At 37.4% G+C, this 24991-nt stretch overlaps 1 long non-coding RNA gene and 1 pseudogene across 1 annotated transcript in view; one reads left to right on the top strand and one right to left on the bottom strand.

The window, feature by feature from the left end:
- Window positions 1-16239, bottom strand: part of LOC101726071 (pre-mRNA-processing factor 17-like) — a 53618-nt pseudogene extending 37379 nt beyond the window's left edge.
- LOC147822974 (uncharacterized) overlaps window positions 1-24991 on the top strand; it is a 206723-nt gene that overhangs the window by 117766 nt on the left and 63966 nt on the right. The window lies entirely within an intron of this gene.

Below are 24991 nucleotides of genomic sequence, written 5' to 3'. Positions count from 1 at the left end.
AGCCCATTAATATGTAGAATTTTTACTTTTATGTATCAGTTTAAAAATAAATAAGTAATGGAGGAAGAAATTCTGAGAAAAGCATTATGATTTTCTCTAAAGTATAAGTGATGGAAAATTTCAACAAAATTATTCAGGCCTTCTTCATTCATAGAATCATAAAAAAGGATGATAGAATAGTCAATCTTTGAAACTCTCCTTTCTGTTACATTTCATTTGAACATGCATAGATTCTATATCCTTTGTCACTCTGCCATTTTCAGATTTGTTTTTCTTGAATCTAGCTAGGGTTGGGATAGAAGTCATTCATTCTAATAATACATTTTGAATTATGAATGAAGATTTAATGTTGAATAGTCCCTCTAAATAAAAAGGAAATTAATGAAACTCTCCTTGTAATAGAGAAAACGTACAATGAATTGTGATTATTAGTTATAATAGTCACTGCTGCTATTTGCAGGACATTATAACAAACTTCTTATAACAATTCAATGGGCATAGATATTTTCAACTCCATTTATTTATGAGGGAAATTTTGCCAAAAGATATTAAATATTTCATAGGTCATACAGATTGGCAAAGCCTAGCTACTTTATAACCCAGTCTATCTTGCCTTCTTGCTGGATGTACACTTGGAACAGATTTCCCAGCTTTACTTTTATGCTGAATGTGGCCTTTTTACTGATTTCTAGCCAATGCACTCTCAGAGGAACGAGGTTTCACTTGTAGGTTTGATTCATAATAATACCTCATACACAGCTCTGTATGTTTCTTACTCCTACCATAAAACGTGCAAGCTCTCTGCTTTGATTTTAAATGTTCCCATGCCCGCATGTTAAAGACTTGTTCACTCTTGGGAGATGGTGAAAGCTCACACTCTTGGACCTAGTGCAAGATATTTAGACCATGAAGGGGGATGCTCTTGAAGGGAACTGTGGGACTTTTTCACTCTCTTTTGTTTCCAGGCTATGAAGTGAGCTCTTTTTCTGTGCCACATGCTCCCACCACGAAGGGCCTGCACAGGCTCAAAACAATGGGGGGCTGAAACTTCCAAAAGTTAAATATTTTTAATAAATCAGTTATCTCAAGATACAATCCCAAAGATATAAGAAACCTCTGCCCTGGGCCTGTTTGGTAATCACATTTTAATCTCTATGAATGTGTGCATAAAGCAGAATTAAAACTCAATAGCAACTTTTGGTCATGGCTACATTGCATGAACATATTTCTGCATCCCTAATATACCTTTGAAAGCCAAGAAAATGACCAATAAAAGCTTTTAAAGAGCTTCAAATCGGGTAGTAATAATTCATTAACAAATTTAGTTGGTGGTAACTGTCATATATAAAACTCATTTTCATAGTATGTGCATAGGCTTCACTTTTAATATGCTAAGCATTTGTTTGAATTGAATTTTTCTATGCTTATTAGTCACATAGAATATTAGGAATAGAACCTCAAAACAACATTGCCTCTGAGTGGCTTTTTTGGAGCTTTCCAGAGTATGTTATTCAAATATAGCATAAAAAATTATTTCTGAATGGTTACCTATCATATAAAATATATTAAAATATACTTAACTGGTTAACATGTTGTGGAATAGCTATGCTCCTATCAATTTACCTCTTTTGTTGCTGGTACAAAAAGTGACTACAAAAACAACGATAAAAATAAATTAAGGTGCATTCATCACAGGACACACTTGTGTTTCATAGGAAAGCGGGGGAGACAGACTAGAGGAAAATATTTTATTTTTCTGGGGACTCTTTTGTCATATCTTTGCTTTTAAGCCAAAAGGAAAAGATTATCTTTTTGGCAAGATTCTGGAATATTGGTTGGGCATGACTGCCCTGGACACAGTGTCACTATATCAAAAGAGCAGCACATAGGGTAGTTACTTTCTTGTGCTCTTTGATCTTTGGTGCTTTGGTACTAGGAAGCAGGGTCCTAAAAACTGGAGACAAAAGTTTATCTTTAGAAGGGAAGAGTTGTCCCCTTGTGCCTTTACTGTAGACCATGGGGTGTGGCAAATCTAACCCCAAAACTCCCCTTCTAGAGTTTCAGGACGGTATCAAACAGATACTGATTTCATTTTTACCAATTATATTTCTCCTAGGAATCTCAACAAGAGATAGGTAGGTTATCATTTCACAGAATTATGATACTCCACGATCCCTTGACCAAACTATCATTTAATAGCCACTCTACATACACTCCCAATGACCCATGTGATGATGCCATAAAGTTTATAAAAATGAATGAAAGTAGTAGTCGCACTGGTGAGATCTAAATTTGACAGAGAAGTAGATAGAAGAAATCGTAATTTTTAGAAGCTTAGAAATTTCAAGAAATAAAAAATAAATTATATAGGTGATTGTCTTAGATATCTAACAGCTGAATTTGTAAGACATGTTCATGTTTGGAAATTAGTGCTTGATCCAAAGAAAATTAGCCACATTTTTCTGTTTTATTCAATTACATTTTTGTGTTCAGATAGTACTAGCAAAGTTATTGGCTAGAAGGTTAAAAGTGGTAGACATAGTTTAGGAGATTGGAAGAATTTTTTTCTTTCCACTGGATAAGTGTGGGTTGAATTACCTTGTATTTTTATTATTGTGTTAATATATTCTGGTGATTTGACTAAGCAGAATTAAAGGGTAAAATACCACCATTTACGAGTTATCAACATTGATCTTAAAAGAAGGCATTACTTTGGAAACTCTACCTTTCCTTGTTGAATCATTGCCAGTTAAAATTAAAGAGAGCAAAAAAATAAATAAGATACTATAATATCCCTTACCTTTTATCCTGACTCTTAGAAGAATAAAATTTATTGCATATAGTATATAAGTAGTATATGGGGAAAGTAAACAAAATGGCTACATTGCACAATTGTTGCATGACGATTACAGCAAAGAGACGGCCCACAAATAAGAACCAAGATATACAAAGGGCAGAGAAAGCAGAGATTCAGAGGAAGAAGGGCCAGAAGAAACATCACCCTCACAAGAAACCACAGAGATAGTGAGGAAGATTCTGACTTCCCCTCACCCTGGGGACTGCAGCAATATTTTAAATGCCAAGGGCTATGGTAAGGATATGGTTTGTCCTCTAAGAATCCATGCACTGGAGGATTGACTCTCAGTGTGATAGTGTTGAGAAGGAGGATGTTTGAGCAGTGGACATAGCAGCAGGTCCTTAGGTTCTCTCAGGAAGGTAAAGCTGGTGTTCTGGAGTGGGTTCTCTAGAGAGAGCAAGTTGTTTTAACAACCTGAGTCTGTCTGTCTTTGAGTCCCTGTATGGAGCTGTCATGTCCTGTCCCCACATACTTCTATGTGATATAGTTCAGAGGACTCTCATCAGGACTGACTCCAGCTGCCATTTCACCGCTCCAAGGGCAGAGGAGGTGAGCCAATCCCAGCACCCAGGAGGAGGCTCCTTGCTGCCTTTCCACCACTCCTAGGGCAGAGGAGGTGAGCTGTGTGGGCACCAGCAGCACCCCCAACCCCCCCCCCCCACATGGAAATGAGAAGACACATAAAAAAGCATCAAAAATAGACTTCCAGATCACCTAAGGCAACCCCATAGGGAAATGAGATGGAGCAATCTGATAATCAACCACTTGGACTCCCTGAAATGGCAACAAAAGAGGATGTGGGAAAAATGAAATCAGAAATAATTTCTCAGATAACAACAAAGATTGTGCCCATAGTGCAAGACATGATTAATAAATCTAGAGAAGACACAGATTAAAAAAATAGAGGATCTGAGGAACATGATGGAATCCCAACATAGGAAACAAATGGAATCCATAAAACAGATGCAAACAGATTTCCAGGAGATTAAAAACTCCACTGAAAGACTATGCAGCAGAATGAACCAATGTGAAGACAGAATTTCAGATATAGAAGATAAGATTGCAATTAGTGACCAGGCAAAGAAAAACTGATTTAAAATTGTAAGGGAACATGAGAAAGCAATCCAGCAGCTACTAGACAATGCAAAGAAGAATAACATAACACTGATTGTAGTCAATGAAGAAAGAGGAGAGAGTGCAGATGACATAAAAAAAAAAAAACCTATTCACAGAAGTGATGGCAGAAAACTTCCCAAGCAGGGGGAAAGAACTTGACATACAGGTAAGTGAGGCATGTAGGACTCCAACTAGCCTTGATAAAAAAAAAAATCTACACATAGGCATATAATAGTTACAATTCTAGAAATCCAACAGAAGAACAAAATTCTACAAGCAGTGAGAGAAAAGAAACAAATCACATACAAAGGAAAGCCCATCAGAATCATAGCAGACTTCTCAATGCAAACCCTCAAGGCAAGAAGAGCTTGGAGTGATGTATTTCAAGCCCTAAAGGAAAACAGCCTCCAACCCAGATTGATGTACCCTGAAAAACTATCTTTCAAAATTGATGGAGAAATAAGATACTTTCATGACAAAGAGCACCTTAGGAACTTCATGAATACCAAACCGGCACTCCAAAAAATTTTAGACAATATCCTAGTAAAAGACAATGAGGATCACAACTCCAGAAAACCCAGCAGAAAGAGTCTGTTGGGCGTGACAAATTAAATGCAAAAGGGGAGAATCCAACAAAAAGAAAAAGTCATGACAGGGCTTTTAAAACTTTTAACTTCATCTCCCTAATGAGTGTATAATTCAATCTTGTTATTGTACTGATTAGTATTTTTCTGATTCTAGGGTTGCACACCTTTCCTTGTGCTGTACTGGCTATTTATCATCTTCTTATGTCTACTTTTTAATTGGGTTGTCTATTAATGAGCTCTAAGAATTCTTTATATATTCTGGTCATAGTTTATATGCATTGGAAATATGGTCTGTTTAAGGGCTACTTTTCATTTTAATGATGTCATTTAAAGTTCTAAATTTTGATGGAATCTCATTTATCCACTTTTTTCTTTTATACATCATGTTTTTTGTATCCTAGGTAGTTCTTGCCTACCCTAAATTCATAAATATTTTCTCTTATAATTTCTTCTTTAACTTTTATAGTTTTAGTCTTTCATATTTAAGTTTATAGATCCTTTCAAGTTATTTTCATGTATGGAAATAAAGGGTTGAGGTTAATTTTTTATATACAGATACCAGGTGTTCTAGTGCCGTTTGCTGAAAACACTATCTCTTCCTCGGCTCTTGAATTGAGTTTATATTCTATAAAATGTTAATGTTAAATAATCTTTCAAAACTCAGTGGACCATATATGTGTGGTTCTATTTCTAGATTCTCTGTTTTATTCCAATGATCTATAGGTCTTTCCTTACACCAACACTGCCTTGATTACTGTAGCTTTAGAAGAAGTCTTAAAATTAGGTACTAAACGTCTTCCAACACTGTTTTTTTTTTTTTTTTTAACTTTTCTAGGTCCTTTGTACTCCTACATAACTTTTAAATTTCAATATCCAATTCTTCATTTATAGCAAGTATACATAGACCTGAATTTTTATATATACCTTGTGTTTTCTAATCTTGCTAAATTCATATACAAGTTCTAGGGTCTCCTAGAGATTTCTTAGTATTTTCTCTGTTGATGATTATTTCATCTACATATAAAGATTTTGTTTCTACCTTGCCAATCCTATCCTAATTGTATCATTTTATTGCCAGACTATTTTGGTTTAGGCCTATGTTTCAAAGTTTAATGGACAGATGAAGAGTAGGCATATCTGCCCTTGTTCCCCACCTTAGGGAGAAAGCATTGTATCTTCTCCATTCATATAAGGCATTCTCACTGGAAATATGGAGTACATGTCTTTAATTTGTTGAGAAGGTTCTGTTCTACTTCTAGTCTCCTGATAGCTTTTACCATGAACAGCTGTACAATTTAGTCCAATACTTTTTCTCCAACTAGTGACAGGATCATATGGCTTTTTCCTTTCCTCTGTTAAAATGATGACTTATGGGGGTGGATCTTTCAATGCTGAACCAACACTGCCATCCCTATAATAAAACCACTTTCTACATCCTGCCAGATCTAACTTCTAATAGTTTGTTTTGTTAAACAAATTTCTATCTATGTTCATACTTTTTTCTTCTATTATCTTTATCCAGTTTTAGGATTAGCACAATGTGGATTTCCTAAAATGAAGGGAGAAGTGTTCCTTTTTTTTCTCTTTTAATTGTTTGATATAATTTATCAGTTGAAATGTATATGAGCCTGCTGTTGTCGTATAGGTAGGTTTCCAAGCTAGGAATATACTTTCTTTAATAGATGCTATTCAAATTTTATATTTCCTCCAGAGTTAGTTTCATTAATTTGTCTTCCAAGGTACTTCTTAGAATAGTCAAATTTATTCCAAAACAGATTTTTGTAATATGCTTTTTATATCCTTTTAAATTCTGTAAAATCTGTGGTAATTTCTCCTAGATCTTGATATTGTAATTTTTAAAATGTATAATTGATATTGTGTAATATGAAGAAAAGGTCTAAAGGAGCAGGGGAATTGGGAGGGGTAGGGGAAAGGAAAAAAGGGAAAAGAAAAAATATGAGAAAAGGAAAAAAATGGAAACAAAGTCTTTGCAAATAGGGAAGGGTGGAGAGGGTGAAGGGAGGTCAGGGGAAGGGGAAAAAAATAAGAACCAAGAGATTCATGTAATGGTACAAGATCCCAATGATGAGTGTAACTGTATTTTATACCTAAAATGTACCAATAAACTTAATGGGGGGGGGAAGAAAAGGTCACTTTTCAATACCTTAAATCTCAATATAATGAAAGGCTGAAAATTAGCACAAATATACAGTATTAGTATAAGGTCCTTGCCAAGTACTTTTGGCTACAAATAAGAGAAATCTGCTTATTATATTAAGTCAAGGCAGCAACTTAGAAAGAAGCAGTAGTGTATCACAAGACTCCTTAGCTGTCTAGTCTCAAAAAGAAGGAAGTGAAGATACCGGTCTTCTGTGCTGCTAGAGCCCATCCTTGGCTTGTACCTGTCTCTGTCTGTACCATCATCTTTCCTGCCTTCCTTTCACTTTTTTTGTTTAGTTTTGTTTTCTTGTTTTTTTGGTACCAGGGATGGAACTCAGGCCCTTGTGTTTTCAAGGCAGGCGGCGGAACCACTGAGCTAAATTCCCGGCCCCTCCTTTCATTTTTTCATTCTTTCCTCTTAGCAAATTGCTGTTCTCTGCTTCCTCTTCCCTAAAATCCCCCAGTTTATTTCTCCTCAACTCAAATGAAATGATTAGAATCCTAAATGCCAATTGCAGATTCCTGGGAGAGGAATTGGAATTTATCCAGTTGGGTCAAATATCTACTTGGTTCAGTAACTTGCCTGGGTGAAGGTATTCATTTATTTACATGAGGTGATGAAAATATATGGTGAATGTTTAAATTAAAAAAATTATTACCTTAAAGACACATTGCCATCAATCCCCCTCGAAATACTCCCACTTGCTTTGAACACACCTATCCCATCATTGTTGCCACCTCCTGAAGCAATCGTGGAAGTCCTTTCTTATGTCTTTTAAAAGTACCATGAAAAAGAAGGTGAATGCTCCCACCAAGCACCATCCAATGGACAGGCAGGCTCATAAAACCAGGACACTGCGTTCTCATCACCTTACTCAGGGATCTGGAGCCCTGTAACTTTTGGCTCTTCTCCAAAATGAAAACGACCCTGCAGGGCAGATATTTTGAATTGACTCAGGATATGGAAGCAGCTGTAACAGGACAACTGAAGACAGGAGAGAGGACTTCCGGAACTGCTTCAGCAACTGGCAGGAATGATGCCATAAGTGTGTTTAAAGAGATCTGAAGCATTGTAAGGGGTATTAATGGCAGTCTGTTACATCAGTAGTTCTTAAAATTTAAACATTCACCCTGTATTTTAATCATACCATGTATATATATTTTTAGTCTCTATTATTTTTATAAAATATTCGGTTTCAATGCTGTCTTAGTTATTTTCTCATAGCTGAGGTACAAAACTAAAGACACATAACTATAAGGAGAAAAGGTTTATTTTGGCTCACAGTTCATAGAGGTGTCAGTCCATAGTCAGCTGGTCCCAGACAAGGCGGCATGCCAGAGAGGCCTGGCAGAGGAGGCTCACTTGTGGCATGGCAGCAGAGGCAGAGAGGGATCAAGGAAGAAGGGAGAGAGATAGATCCTTCCAGGTCACACCCCCAGTTACCACCTCCCAACATCATGTTTAGTTATAAACTCATCAATAGACTAATCCACTCATGAGTATCATGTCCCCCTGATCCAGTCACCACCACCCCTAAAAGCTTCACCTGTGAGCACTTGAGGCTTTAGGAACTCATGTAGATATAATCCATGACAAACTATATTTTCATACATGCATATGACATAGTTTGATCATATGCATCCCCTCATTACTCAACCTGACACCTCCTGATTGTGGGGGTTTATGTCACACAAACACAATGTCAGCACCACCTTCACCCCACTCCCACCCTGAAGGGAGAGAGCATCGTTTGCATGGATTATGCTGTGGACCCAGAGGACACTTTGTATGGTGTCTATGACTCTGTTCTCCTTTTTCAAAAGAATATTTCAGATGCACATTTTTCCCTAAAAGATTTTTCCATGTTTATTACCTCAGGGAGAATCTGAAGAAGGTATCCCCTGCCAAGCAATGCCAAACTTACTCATATTTGAAAAGCAAATGAAGACACCACAGCTAATCTCTGGGTGGCATTCTGTAGAGCTAGGTGTTACCCAAGGAATAAATCAATTTGATTAAAACAAAACTATCCAGGCTGTCTTCTTTTAGACAAGCTGAGCAGGGCTTCACTACCTTTGCTTTTCAGACAGGTTGTGCCTATGCCATAAAAGACAGGTAGGACATGTTCCACTCAATATCAACTTCCCTCTGACATGACACATAACAACAGTGCACACCCACATGCACAGATACATTTTTTCAAGGAATTTACCTAACCTTTTAAAAACCACCTGACATATTATCTCATAGCAACTATACAGCATTAGACTCTAGCTTGAGTTCTCTCTCTCTCTCTCTCTCTCTCTCTCTCTCTCTCTCTCTCTCTCTCTCTCTCTCTCTCTCTTTCTTTTTCTTTCTGGGTTCACAGTATTGAACCCAGGGCCTTCACACTGAGCTACATCTCCAGTTTTTAAATTATTTTTTTATTTTTAGAGAGACTCTTGCTAAATTACAAAGTTTCCTTGAACTTGTTCCTGCCTTAGTCTTCCTGAGTGCAGAGACTATAAATGTGAACTGCCATGCCCAGCTTCAATTATTTCTTAGTCAATAAATTTTAAGGTTCTGCTGGAGTAAACACTGTGCTCTGCCTGATGACATAGGAGTGTATGATCTATGGCTGATACCCTTAGAGAAAGCATAATTTAGTATAAAGGAAGGTTAAACAAACAAATGGTTAAGGTCTGGAAGATAGTTTTAGGGTGGAGGGAATGCAGGGTGACTTGGCAGAATATTTCCTGTGATGATATCTAAAGGGTATTTGAGAGGTTACAATGGAGATAAAGGAATAATGGAGGCTAAAAGAGTTAATTAAGGAGATGTATTTACTAAACAGATGTGTATGTGTCATACTCTGTCCTAAATACTGGGATACAATGGTAAGTAATGCGCTCCATCTCTCATTTTTTAGTCTAATAAGAAAAACCTAAGAATAATCAAATTATCAGCTGTACTTATAAATGACAGTGGATTCCAGGAAGAAAAAGTACACGGAGAAATATCTCTGTCAGAGGTCAGGGTAACCTGTTTCTGCTTACTCAGGCAAAGGAGGATTAAAGCTATGTACAAATGTGTGGAGAGTGGAAACACTCAAGAGGAGGTCAGTTTGGGTGGGGGAGGCGTCTGTGGGTGACATGGTGCCAGATGAGGTGGGAATGTGGGCAGTACCTGATCCTGTGGGGCTCATCAGTTTACGTTAAAGAATTTTGCTTGAACCTAAGTGCAGTAAGACTCTGTTGAGGGTTAGACAGAGGCAAAATTTAATTGTCTTTGATTTTGAATGACCACACTGGCTACCGGGGAGAGCAAACTGGTAGAGTAGAAAACACAAGAGTAGGAATTTAGGACATAAATATAATTGAGTCATTACATGTTTAGAACAGTGTGGCTGGAGAGTGATGAGATGTGAGCATGGAGATAAACAGGAAGAGATCAGACCACACTGTCATGACATGGAAGATGTGTGATCCATGATCAACAGTGATCCCCCGGGATATTCATTCCTTTTAGTTTCCTTAGGTACCTTTTATGTGTAAGATGAGCCAACTGTCATTTAATGTGCTCTTTCCACCAATTCATCCAAGCACTGTGGGCCTTAGAAAAAAGCTAGAGCCTAGAAGAATACCTTTGATGATAAATCTCGGGAAATAGCCAGCACCAAGTGATTTGCCTAGATCTTATGGGGGAAGAAAGGAAAGGATTTCTAAAGAGGGATTTTATCCCTTTCTTCTCATGCCAATCATTGTAATTATGATTCATTTCATAAGATAAGAATTTCCAGAAACTAATATCACATTTGCACTTGCATTAATTATTCTGATTACATGTTATCTTGAAAACACTTCACCAAAATGCTTGAGCTTTTTCTACCTTTTATTTCAGCTTGTTTGTTAGAATACCAGGAACAATGCCCAAAGAACATTATTTCTGAACTAAAATGAATTATTTAGGCATTATATCCCCTATGACTCACCATTACAGGGAGTTGAGCTCAATCCAATAATTTTTTTTTCAAAAATGGTGAGCTCTACATTTATGAACAAGTTTAGACAGAGCCTGTAAGATTCCTTGAGGGTCTGAAGGTAAACTGGATGCACAAGGAAAAATGATCTTAAAAATATCCATCTCAGACGTCCTGCTCCATGATTTATTGAAAGTCCACTGCACTCAGGCATCCTCCTCTATTTCAGTTTTTATGCTTTCTAAATCTCAAGAAGTTGAAAATTATTTTTCATACTTATAATTGTTTATCTCCACCGTACAATCACAGTTGGCTGCTGTGCTCATCTTACTTATCCTATTTATCTAAAGAGGACTTTATTAAGTAAGGATTAGATGAAGTTACTTTTGAGTTATTGTATTGTGTGTTGCCAATGCAGATAATCAGAGAGTGTTAAACTTCTCTTTGACCAAAGTCATGCTTCTGGATGGGGCCTCAGTTTTTATTTTACAGCAGAGGAAACTGGATGTTTTAGGTTTTGAATGCAGGTAGGCAATAGCTGATATAAATATTTTCTCAGTTTTCTGTATGCTTTCACAGACATACCTGACATAGCATGTAAAGGGTGAGTAATTTTAGAGATGAAAGAGTTGTCTTAGGCAATTTCTTCATTGCAGAGACACAATACCAGACACAACTTAAAGGAGGAGAGATTTATTTGGACTCACAGTTTCAGAAGTTTCAGTTATGGTTGGCAGGTTCGATGGAGGGCCTGCAACTGAGGAAAGCTGTTTTGTCTGGCAGCCAGGAACAAAGAACAAAGAGAGAAGGGAGGAGGGGAGGGAGCTGCACCCTCCCTGGTCCCCTCCCCCACCATCCCTTACCAGGCCCAGCCTCCTAACAGCAGGTCAGCTCCTGTACCTCAGTTGTCCAGCCCCCTTCTAAACATGTGAGGCTTTTGAAGGACATTTCAGATAAAACCATAACTGTAGTTTAATTCTCAGCTCTGACAGTTATTCTTTAGCCTTGGGGAAGTTATTTAAGCACTCTGAGTTTCTCCTTTCTAGTTTCTTACAATGCAGATATCGTACTTGCTTTATGTCTTATAAATAATGTATGGACAATGTTTGGCACATAGTAGACACTCAAAATGGGAGCCATTGTTAGAAGTAGTAATGATGAAGTTAGTAACCTCTGTCACTTTTCCCTTGCCTCTCCTCTTCTTTCTCTTAGTTTCCTGTTGCCTGGGGTCATCTTTTCCCACTTGGTCTCAGATGGTTTCCTTATTCCTACTCTTTCCCAGACCAGATCTGCAGGGCTGGGCCTACAGTTGATAAGAGGAGTGTGAAAGTCTCCTTCTTGTTCATTTACTCCTTAAGCAAGGAAGGTGTGGACTACTTCTCTGTCTCTCTGGCCTTTTCTCCAGAAGCCTGAGAACCAGTGAATACTAAGGTGTCCTCTTCCATTCTTTGTGTGTTAAGATTCATGGCCAAGTGTTGATTCTTCCAGGGACTCAGAATAAAAGAAGTAGAATATGTAAAATGAACATACAGACAAAGCCAGCAGGAAAGGCAACATCCACACCCTGGCCCGCTTCTCACTCCTCACCTCCCAGCCCTGCCCCTCCCGGTACACAAACAAGCTCCTTGGTCCTTTGACAGAGCAGGAAGAAACATAGGAGGCTGGGCGAGTATCAAGTTTTCTAAATTCTTCGTTTGTAGCTCTTGTTTGCTGAGGCCTCACTCGCTAAATGATACTCTCATGTAGAATTTAAATCAACTTTATTTTTTTCTAACTTAAACACACTCAACACCCAATTTCCCGCACTGATGGAGAGAATAATTTATAGTTGATGTTGGAATGCACTGTATAATGGGTGTTAGTTTGCTAAAGATATTCTCTTCTAATTACATTTGGATGAAGGCAGCAGAGTAGAATAGTACATGAAGCAGCCCAGGCGTCAGAGTATCTGAGTTATTACTTTGTATATAATATCTACAGCGTCTTCCATTTGACTTTGAGGGAACAATTCATTTCTCTAAGACCCTTTCCTTGGTTCTCCTTTGAGAGTATTCATGAATATATGAAGATAATATGCTCGATTGAAAAGAGTGCATATTAGTCTGTGTCCCTAGCATGTGCTACAGAGACTGGCACATATTAGATGTTCAGCTAATGCTTGTTAAATGAAAGATTTGTTTTTGCCTCCTGCACAACATGAGGCAGGAAAACATGAATTGTTTCTTTCTTCGCTAAATGGGAATTAGAAACTTCTGCTAATTATTATAGTTAACAATAATAATCAAAACTCATAGACCACATACATTAGGCATAAGACCATGAACTCTTCATGTATCATCGCATTTCTTTCCTGTGACAACTTTGTGTAATAGGCATCATATTGGCTCCTTTTTATCGCTGAAGAAATGAAGGTCCAAAGAAAGATTCAAGTTGGCCCACCTGGAAAATGACTGTAGAAGTCCTGATACAGCACTCACCTCTTCTATTTTGAAATTTACTGACACAGCTTTTCAGGCTCACATTATAACAGATAAATGGTGAAAGATGATCAGAAGCCAATTGGGTGACCCCGCCCCCCATAACCCTCTCACCAGAAGCTCTTTAGAAGAGAAGAATTAGCAGGAGAGACTATATTGAGATGTGGATAATTAGAAGAATTGTCTCCTGGCTGGGCCATGATGGGTAGGCTGTTATTTAAAAATTAGAATCAACTAAGAATTAAGGCTCATGAAGGGAAAGTAAGAGGGATAAAAAGGTAAGAGAAAATTATGGGTCAAGGTAAAGAAAACATGGCAGGAGAAGGTATGGGGGCATAGTGGAGAGAAACACAGGCTCCATGCCAATCTCCATACTTTACTGTATGCTCTGTGGCCTTGAACAGGTTTGTGAGCCTCTCTGAGCCTCAGTTTTCTCATTTAAATGTGGATAACAGCAGCACTGACCTCCTCCAGTGCTTGTAAGTAGGGAATGGAAAGATGCTGGCAAAGCATTTAGATCAAACCTGGTTACATAGTAAGTGCTCAATAAATATTAGAAAATTATTGCATGGTGAAATTATTGCATCATGTTACTCTAAACAAACTAATGACCTTGCTTAGAGACATAAACCAAGGCATACTTCCCTATATCTATTTGTGTCTGTCTTTGTGTGACAGTGACTTTTTAGAGTAATATTTTTTAGTGTCCTCGAGTTAACTGGATAAGTTTGCAGCCTAATACCAGGGTTACCTCTCAGGACTGTATCACCGTCATGTGGTCATTGGTGATAATGGATTTAATTTTTTTTTTTTCTTTGGTACCGGGGATGGAACTTGGGACCTTGCACTTGCGAGGCAGGAGGCAGAACCACTGAGCTAAATCCCCAGCCCTGATAATGGATTAAATTTGATGACAAGGGTATCTTTTCCTAACTCTTTTCAATAGTAAGAAAATCAGAGCTGCTTCATTTAGCCCAAGCAGTAGTTCAAACTACTATACTGCCCTCCTAATACTCCTTCCTCCAAATTATCCCTCCTTCAGTTTCCTTATTCTCTTCTCCCTCTCCTCTCCTCTATTTCTTCTTTGAATTCTTCCCTGAGGGATTCAGCTGACTCAATTTTTGATTACAAACATGTATTATAGAAGCACAGAGAGAAAAATTTTAAAAATCTGCTTAGAAAGGAGACTATGAGAGAATAAAACAGATGTATAGGACTATCGAAAGAGTAAAGAAAGAACAGGGATGAATCTCCTAAGATCAAACTTCTAAGGCTAAGACCACCCTTACTTTGAAGGCAGAGACCCACAGCTTTACACACTGAGCCCTTTGCATGCATTTTAACTGTCTGCACTTCCCCAGCATCAAGTGTCAATTGTCAGTCATCAGCCAGCATGGGAGGCCCCCTTCTACCCAGCTGCAGAAATCCATCAGTTCCTCCCCTCTCCCCTCACAGGGTGTTGTATGAATCCTCTGGAAGTGAGTGATAACACATTGTTAAGATCCATTCTGGTTGTCTTATTTACTCTCATGCTGCACACTCCTCCTCTGATCGTCGCTTCTTCCTGTGGACTCCATTCAAGCCTGCCTCACACCGTATATGAACCCAACACACACCCTCCTTTCAAGTATGTCAGATGCCAAGTTAAGGTGTCTACCAAGCTTTACTAAAGAATGGGTACGAGGTGGAAGCCCAAATGTTGAACATGCTGCCAAATTGCTGTGTTTTGAGTGGACAGGTCTTCATTAGGTTACTATTGCCAACCCCCTACATGCTGAACTCCTCCACATTTTAATGAGAATATTGTGCCAGACATGAAAAGGGACTTCAGTCTGGAAGAACTGGAAAAGAATAATGCACACAACATACAAGCCATCCAGGGCCCTTCATCAGCCAATAGCATAGTTTTCTGGTCTTCGGGCCTGACAAATGGAATGATGGAGGAAAAAGACATACCTGAATTGCCAAAACAGGTGACAGGGGAAACAGGAAGAAAGAAAGGACAGTGAAAATAAGGAAAGGATCTCAGACATGTTCCCTATAGAAGATACAAGTGAGGCACTGCCAGAGGAATCTATAACAGGTGAATCATCTACAAGATCTTTTATTATCTTGGATGAAAAGACTAAAGAGGATGATGCTTATGACTTCAGCACAGATTATGTGTAACAGAACCTCATCCTTTTATAAGGATTTTCTTGACATTTTAGGCTAATTGCTAAAGTGTTGTATGTATGTAATGTGTCAGTTTTGGTATGGCATGAGCTATATAAATTTTGTGACTATGTATCATACACATTAAAGTGATTAAACAATTAAAAAAAGCATAGGCTACACATGTCAATTTAGATGCAGGAACAGAACACTTTAGCTTTTCCATTTCGATATCAAATATTTACTGATTCTGGGGTCCACTGACTTCAGCTATTCTTAGAGGATCCCCCCATCTTGGAGGGCCACACTTTAGCAGGTAACTGCATACTGTCCCCTTCTAATGCTTGACCCTCCCTCTACTTGACTGTCCACAAAGGAAGAAAACATCAAAATAATCCCCGTGGAGTTATGAGATGCGATCAAAATAAATGGTGAATATCGCTGCTAAGTGCCATCCAGTGGAAAGGAAAGGATCTTCAACACAAGACGTGGCAATTCAAACCTTAATAACAATATCTGACAAATTTAAATTTAAATTTGTTCCATACAGTCAGTTGGTAGTGAGCTATGTTTGAGAGAGAGTATGTGTAAAAGTATATCATAAATCATGAATCACAAATGATGTACTGACATAAAATTTTGTTTTAAATTGCAAAAAAGTGCTAAAGAAGTACATGAAATGTTAAAACTAGTTTATTGGAAACGAAATGTGAGTCTATAGTTTTGATCCTGAGACCAAGGTTTAGAGTTCTCTATAGAAATCAATTAGATCTCCTCATGTGAATAAACCACATTATGAAAGATCCAAAAGTGATGTTGATGTTATTTTTTCACCTTGATGGAATTGTGCGAGCTAAGTTTGTAGCCAGGAACACTATGGCCAACTCTGAATACTGTAAGGACTTATTAGAGTGTTTAAGAAACGCCATTGCCTAAAAAACACCTTGAGAAGCAAACGGTTTTATCCTCCTCTATGACAATGCTCCCTGTCACACATTGCTTCTACAAATGCAATTCTGCCAAATAAAAACATTATAATGTGTCCTTATCCACTTATTCACTGGTTCTGGTAGCATGTGCCTTCTGGCTTTTCCTCAAAGTCAGAATGACCATAAATGTAAACACTTTGAATTATTTCAGGACACTGACACAGCTGAGAAAATTAAGTGCAAGAAAAAGGACATCCAGAACTGATTCAGAAAGTGACAAAAATAATAGGATAACTGTGTTTGAAGTGAGGAGGCTTACATTGATGGGGCTCAATGGCAGTGTGTCTCTTACTGTAATAAATGTTTAAAAAATAATTCACCATAGTTTTTGATCCCACCATACATATGTACTGCCACCGGTGTGCAGAATACTTTTAGCTCCTCATATACATATCCTTCCATTTCATTATGGGGACTCACTGCTGTTTAACCTTGCAAAACCAAGATGTTTGCAGTGGTACATTTTCCCCCCAAACAAGAGAAATTCAACACCTCACATCAGGTTTAAGACTACATGGAGTTGCAGAAAAATATAATAAAGTTTGACATTTAATTTCTTTTTTTAAGACTATGATCTGATATCTATTTCTCAAGTTAGGCTCAAGGTCACTGCCGCTGACATTCCTTCCCAATGCACACTCGGGGAGACTTTTTGTAGGTTTCTGGCAGTTTAATGGGTAGGATTCATATCAGATCTGGATGGATGTTTCTGTCATTATCAGGATAAACCTTGTAGGATGGCGGTCTCAGATTTACTTTTCACTTTGTGAGGGAATGATGAAGCCCTAATAGGAAATATTGCAAACGTATTAAGGAAGCACTTTAATTATTTTTCCTAACATTCGGTACATCTTTTGTAAGGATTGAAAGGGAAAAAGAGACTAACACTTTCTCATATTCACACCTACAAGTTAAATGTCGCTGTGCCATTCATGTAGATGCCATTCAATTTATTTTTATCTGGTGTTTCTTACACAAAGTGTTTGAAATGTTTTACAACGAGATAAGAAATACGATGGAGGTATTTGACAAATTGGGAACAGTTACTGCTAGAAAAACAACAAAATGGCAAAGCAATTTGTAGAGAGGGAGAGAAACCAAAACTCTAAATAATGAGCAAGTTTAGAATGTTCTTCTGTGATGTTTTGTTTTTATAACATTTGGGGGCAATAAAGAGGAAAATACAAGTGAAATACACAAATATAAGAGAAAATACTTACAATAGTTATTGGATTTAGGTGGGCTTGGACATAAACCAAATATGATATCACAAAATAAAATGAAGAATATAAGGTGCTATGAGAAAGGTAGAAGTTTAGAAGGAATAAAAACATGTTGTTGAAAGTGACTCCATTAAAATAGCCAATCAAGAGGTTGTATGGGCGAGAAGTCCCTCCTTCATCCCTCTGGACCAAAATTTGTTGAGGCCAGAGAGTTAGACCAAAGTCAGACCATGTCTAACAGCAGATGCATAACTGGGAACCTCTGTTGCTTACAAAGTCAAGACTCAGAAAAGAAGGAGCTGTGAGTAGAAATATGTAAGATAAGTTCTACCAGTAAGGGAATCAATTCTGGAGCTTGAGAAGGTATAAAACTTACAAGCCTCTAGGGATACTCAGCCCTATCTGAAGGCCTTACTAATTCCTCTGCTTCACTGGTCAATCTGTTACCTGTGAACCACTTACAGGAAACAGAAAAGGAAGAAGATGCTCCTGGATCCACCTCTACATTCCTTGGCTTACTTAGCATAGTCTTGCTTGTAATGGGAATGTATCAAGTACAACTTGTTAGGATATCAGACACCGTGCTGCATTCTTTTCTGTTATATCTGTAATCTCTTCCTTCCTCTGCATCTATTTTGCAAATGAGGACTGAGAAGCCAATGCCTACATACTAATGATTGCTGGAGCTCGGAACAATTAGGATATAGTTGGAGGACTTATTTAACAATTTCAACTAATGATATACTAGGAATTCTTTTTAGGCAACTGGGGTTTAGTCCTATGGCTTATCTCTACCTTACAGAATATGCTGTGGGAAGTGCAGGTACGTGGGCATTAGTAGAATTCAGTCTAGTTCAATTTCTGTCACATATGATTTATGTAGTTTTAGAGAAGTTATTTAACCTTTTATCCTTCCTGTTTCTTATCTGTAAAATGAGTTTTGCTTATATAGAGTGCAATGGGGATGAAATTTTGCAGTCTGTGAAAGCCCTTTGACTCTGTAAATGAGTTCTGAATGTAGGTATTTTGAAGAACGGTACCTGATTTGTCTATGGATATCTTTGTTATCCTTTTGTTCTAATGAATCTTCAGTTAATATGATGTGTCTTAATAAGAAATTCTCAAGAAATGGGAGCGGATTCATGCTAAACTCACTAAACTGAGGTGCACTGTTAGGATCCTAGAAATCTTGTATAATTCATTAAGTACAGTCCCACACTTCATGAGGATCACTGCCAATGCCCAGGCTTTTGCTCTCCATTTCTCCTTTTCCCCCAGCATTAAAATCTTCTGGCTATCTGCTTAATAATTTTCTTCCAAAGATCATTTTCTACCCATTTATCTAGATGCACAGGGCTGTACTTGGTGGCAACTGATTCCCTTCCAGTCTACATGACTGTGTCTGGGCTGTGCTTCTGTGTTTCAATCCTGAATTCCTAGCAGAGATTTCGTGAAAGGCTCAGCTTCGTTGTGATGTGCACCTCAAAGAGGTTTTGAGTCAGAGATGTGTAAGTTCATTTTTCCTTGGCTCTGATAGGTTCAGATAAAGAAGAAAGGTGACGTCTTCCCTCTAGGGGAGCACAGTACATGTCTTGAGGAAAACTCAAAATATTTTGCATGTTGTGTCTCTCTCCATGCCAATGCTCCCTCGAGATTCAAGAAAGAAAGAATAGAAGGTAAATGACTTTTTCCAATACCATTCAGATATAATTGGATCTAATTATGCCACTGAGAAGAGATCTAATGTCACAAGAGGCTATGATAAGACACTTAGGATTATAGGCATTATCCTTTTAGTACACACCATATACCTTCTCCATGCCTTCCAAATATATCCCTCCAGGTAACTTCCATAGTGATAACCTTCTCTTATGCTGAAAAAGCTCCTTTCAGGTTATAGGAATCTCACAGACAGTCAGCTCAAAAGCAAACATGCAGTTTTACCATTGCTTCTGACACCTGTAGAGAGATCACTGGTCTGGCTTTGATTTAATCACCCAAGAGTATTAGGCCCCTAACATTTAAAATAGATAAGGAGATGACTTTTTAAAGTTCATAAAATTCCTTTATCTTCATTGGCAAATCCATTATTTAAAATAGAATAATCACTACAGTGTTTTAAAAGTTGAGGTCTGCTCCAGGACATGGGCTTCTTGCCAGGATTGAGGAGAGTGCAATAACTTTCTCTAGGCTAATAACTGTGAAATGTTATTACATTATTTGGACATTGATCTTAGACAGACTAATAGCAGTGGCTTTAATGTGTGAAGAGTCAGGCTCTGAAAGTGAGCAGGACTAGATTTCTGTCCATCAGAAACTCCATGGGGTAGTAGACCTCATTCCTTTGGCCTGGGTGTGAACCTCATCACAATCTGTAGGCTTTTGCTCTGACCCCCAAAACTGCTGAATTCTTTTTCTCATCTCATTGCTTTTCTTGGCAGGAACACTGATTCTGGGATTGAAAGGGTTGAGACTGTGAAATTGATCCTTTGAAATGTTTAGAGAAAAAAAAGTGTGGGCTGCTACTCTGTAGAAGAAAGGCAAGGGTGAGAAACAGTCACAGGGTGTCTTAATAGACACCTCTGGGAGCAACAATTCAACCAGTCACAGAAAGTACCTGTCTGACCAGATTCGTCTGAGTCAGGAGAGAAAGCCTGAACTATCCAGACCCACTGCATCCTCTTTGAGGGAGTTTTGAATTACTTTTCAAAGACATTAGTTAAGTTCTTTTGGTTATTTGAACCCAGAAGGTATTTAATCTTTGGAGTTGAGAAAGGGAAGCTTTTTAATTATGTTCACAGAGTAGCACAAAATGTAAGGAAAGGAGATGAAGAATGGGGCAGAAGTATAGAACTGAAGTAAAGAAGTGAGTTTGTATGTTCCCAAGGAGAATGAAAATTTCCACTTTGCTTCCTGATGGCTTTCTCTGTTCTAATTTAATGTAATGCATTTCCTGCCTTTGGCTGGAAGAGAACCCTAAAATCTCAACTACAGTCACAACAAATCCTAAACTGTTTGTATGTGAATTGGGATTACTTCCCTTTTGGTATTTTTAGCCCTCAGAGCATTGAGTCCTTTGAGAGCAAGAGTATAAGCCAAGGAGAATGGAGAAAAAATTTGGAAATAAAAGGACTGGTTACAAAGAACTTTTATGAGGTGACAAGGTTTTAGCACTCATGTTCATTTTATATGTTTGTTTTGTCTCTGTTTTTGAAAGACAGGGATTGAAAACTTATCTTTTGAAGACAGTTAAATGAAATGGTTCTCTGAAGTTTCTTTATTAACATAATGATAGTCAAGTTACTAATGTGGTAGAGCAGAGTCATTAAATTGACTTGGGAAAATAACTCCCAAACTTAATAGTTGAATAGAGCAAATCTCCTCCCTAGTAACTATTGAATTTCAGAATGGGAGAAACTATCTCAAAATGCAGTCTAAACTTTTAACCACAGCAACCCTGTTCCTGGAAAGGTATTCATTTCACATAGTATGGCTACTTTTGCTGGATTATGGCCTTAATTGACATTTTCTTTAAAAAGTAAAAAAAAAAAATACCACCACATAATAGAAGAGACACAGAGTCAAAAGAGTAGGCATCAGAGCAGACACAGTATAGATGGAGTCATTGCTTCTAAAACGCAAATAGAAGGAACATTGATGGCTGGTGTCTTCCTCATGCAAATCAGACAATTCTCAGGTGATAAGCTAAAGAAGGAACAATTTCTCATCATTGAAGTATAGGAGAGATACAATTGGGGAATATTTTTCCCCCGCAGAGTGAATGGCTAAAGAGAATATAAAAGATGGAAAAAAAAATTTTTTTTTCTGCAGATCAAGAGTAGACCATCTGATCTCTGAGAAGATTCAAACTTATCTTCATGGAAAGTGACTAGTAAAGGAAGCCAGCCTGACTAAGGCTGAAGTCTAATCTCTTAGGTCAGACTTGTATCACCCTTGTTAATGGTCCTTGGAGTCCTCCCACCATCTTAAAGAAGCGGGCAAAAGCATGAACATCTGCTGAAACCTGAGGCACTGTTAGACTTTGCAAGGGGTGAGGGGTAATAACTAAGAGTCAAATTTCCTAAGAAAATAGGTGAATCTCCAGCTGTATGAGGCAACAGAAGTAGTGTGATAGAGAGTGGAGACATAGAGGGGTCAGGGTCTACTTTGGTTGGCAGGAGCACCGCAAGGCTCTTTTGGTGGTATAAGTTAAGAACTAACAAAAGTTGTTGCAGTATTTTCCTGAGATTTTCTCAGCTCATAAACTGTGCACCTATACTGCAGTGCAGGTGAAATAAAGTGATACAGAAAGGCCTGGTTTATTATAAATTTTAATTTCTTTAAATGGTAATTCTTGAACTTTAATGTATGCACAGATGTTCTGGGGAACTTGAGAAATGCAGATTGATTCAGTCAATCTGGGGTTGGGCCCCAAATTTTGCTCTCAGGTGCTACTGGTGCTGCAGATTTGGAGACCACACTATGGAGAGTTGACTGGCATGGTTTCAGTGCCCACAGAGAAGTTCTGGGGCAGATTCAACTTTATTTTACTTTCAAAGTCAAGAATTCTACAATTAAGTATGGAGTACATCCCTTTAATCTGTTGAGAAGGTTCTGTTCTACTTCTAGTCTCCTGATAGCTTTTACCATGAACAGCTGTGGAGTTTAGTCCGATACTTTTTCTCCAACTAGTCACAGGATCATATGGCTTTTTCCTTTCCTCTGTTAAAATGATGACTTTTGGGGTTGATTTTCCAGTGCTGAACCAACACTGCCATCCCTAGAATAAAACCACTTTCAACATACTGCCAGATCGGACTTCTAATACTTTGTTTTGTTAAACAAATTTCTATCTGTGTTCATACTTTTTCTTCTATTATCTTTATCCAGTTTTAGGATTAGCACAATGTTGAATTCCTAAAATGAAGGGAGACGCGTTCCTTTTTTTTTTTTCTGCTTTAAATGTTTGATATAATTTATCAGTTAAAATGTATATGAGCCTGTTGTTGTCATATAGGTAGGTTTTGAAGCTAGGAATATACTTTCTTTAATAGGTGCTATTCAAATTTTATATTTCCTCCAGAGTTAGTTTCATTAATTTGTCTTCCAAGGTACTTCTTAGAAGTCGTCAAATGTATTTCAAAACAGATTTTTGAAATATGCTTTCTATATCCTTTTCAATTCTGTAAAATCTGTGGTAATGTCTCCTAGATATTGATATTGTAATTTAAAAAATGTATAACTGATATTGTGTAACAGGAAGAAAAGGTCTAAAGGAGCAGGGGAAGTGGGAGGGGAAGGGGAAAGGAAAGACGGGAAAAGAAAAAAATGTGAGAAAAGGAAAAAAATGAAAACAAAATCTTTGCAAGTAGGGAAGAGTGGAGGGGGTGAAGGGAGGTCAGGGGAAGGGGGAAAAATAAGAACCAAGATACTCATGTAATGGTACAAGATCCCAATGATGAATGTAACTGTATTTTATACCTAAAATATACCAATAAACTTAATGGGGGGGAAAAAAAAAGAATTCCACAATTTGGCAGGCAGATGAAAAGCCCAGATGCTGGGGAATGTAAGACTAAATTAATGATTAATCATCAGTTATGATGACTATGAAGAAAGAGAGAAGATTCAAATTACTAAAATGAGGTTTAAAAGAGGGAACATTACTGCTACTCTTACCTGTATAAAAGTACAAAAGGAATACAATGACTATATGTATGCCAAAGAACTGCATACCCTTAATGAGATGGAAACATCTCTGGAAAGACTCAAACTACCAACACCAATTGTATAAGAAATATATAGATATCTGAGTAGACGTATAGAAAGTAAAGTCATGGAATTAGTAATCAAAATCTTCCAATAAGGAAGTCCCAGTACTGATGGCTCCATTAATGTATTCTAAGAAACATTTAAAGTGATTAACACTAGTCCTTAAAAACTCTTCCAGAAAATAGAAGAGGTGTGAATACTTCCCACCTCATTCTATGATGATGGTACCACCGTAATAACAAGACAAGTACTTCATAAGAATACTACAAACCGATATTCTTTATGAATATAGATATGAAAATCCTTAAGAAAACTCTACTAAAATGTAACCAATGATATAGATAAGATTATACATCACAAGCAAGTGGTACTTTACCAGGAATGGAAGGTTCATTTAATGTACAAAATCAATTTCTATAGAAATAAGTCAGTCAGGATGGTATGCCATGTAGACAGAATAAAAAATAATATGATTATCTCAATAGAAGCCAAAGAAAAAAAAAGGCCTTTGACAAAACCTAATAGCCTTTTATAGAAAAACACCCAAGAAAGTAGAAATAGAAGGGAGTCGCCTCAATCTGATAAGGGGCATCTACAGATAACCCACCCACCCACAGCTGGCATCATCACGCCAGAATCAGGAGAGGTCATCTGTGCTCAGCACTGATATTCAACATTATACCAGAGGTTAGTGAAGAAATTATATAAAATACATCTATTTCACGCAGGAAAAAGTAAAGCTTTCGAAATTCAGAGGTGACATAACATGTATTTAAACATCTGAAGAAATATAGAAAAAATAGAACTAGTAAATAAGTTCAGGAAGATTTAGGAAATAAAATATATAATATACAGTATAGAAAATCAAATATATTTCTCTCTATGTGCAGCAAATAATCCAAAAATGAAATTACAAAAACAATTCTATTTACAGTAGTATCAAAAAGAATAAAATACTTTAAAAAGCCAGAGAAGTGCAAAATGTGTACACTGACAACTCTAAACATTGTGCAAAAATTTCAAATAATCAAACAAATGAACAACATCCTGTATTCATTAAAGAATACAATATTGTTAAAAAGGTTATTATCCTCAAATTGATATGCAGATTCCATAAAACCTCTACTGAAATTCTAGATGGCTTTTTTTTAAAAAAAGAAATTAACAATCTTATTGTAAATTTTACACTGTAATACAAGGGACACAAAGTAGTCAAAACAATCTTGAGGGAAAAAAAAGAAACATGGTTGGAAGATTCAGATTCCCTGATTCCAACTCTTACTAAAGCCTAGTTGGTGGTACTGCAGTAAGGCTATACATAGATCTAAGGAATAGAATTGACAAGCCAGAAATAAGCTTTACATTTATGGTCAGTTTATTAGTTAGTTAGTTTATTTTCAGTAATGGGAGCTGAACCCAGGGAACATTGCGCAGTGTCCTCAGGCTATTTATTTACTGTGTTATTTATTTACAGGATCTTGCTAAATTGCTTAGGTTGGCCTCAAACTTGTGATGCTCTTATCTCAATGTCCAAATATGGGGTTATGGGTGTGTGTCACCATGCTTGACTATCCTCAGTTGGTTTTTGGTAAGAGTTTTAATTCAGTTCAATGGGTAAATCATAATCTTTTCAACAAATGGTGATGAAATAACTGAATGTCTACATGAAAATGAATGAAGTTAGACCCCTGTCTCAC

This window comes from Heterocephalus glaber, unplaced genomic scaffold (genome assembly GCF_053883595.1).
Source record: "Heterocephalus glaber isolate CG9 unplaced genomic scaffold, H.glaber_assembly_v1.0 deba00001606, whole genome shotgun sequence".
Taxonomy (NCBI): Eukaryota; Metazoa; Chordata; class Mammalia; order Rodentia; family Bathyergidae; genus Heterocephalus; species Heterocephalus glaber.
Note: the sequence above shows the minus strand (reverse complement) of the source record. Positions and strands in the feature narration are given on the sequence as shown.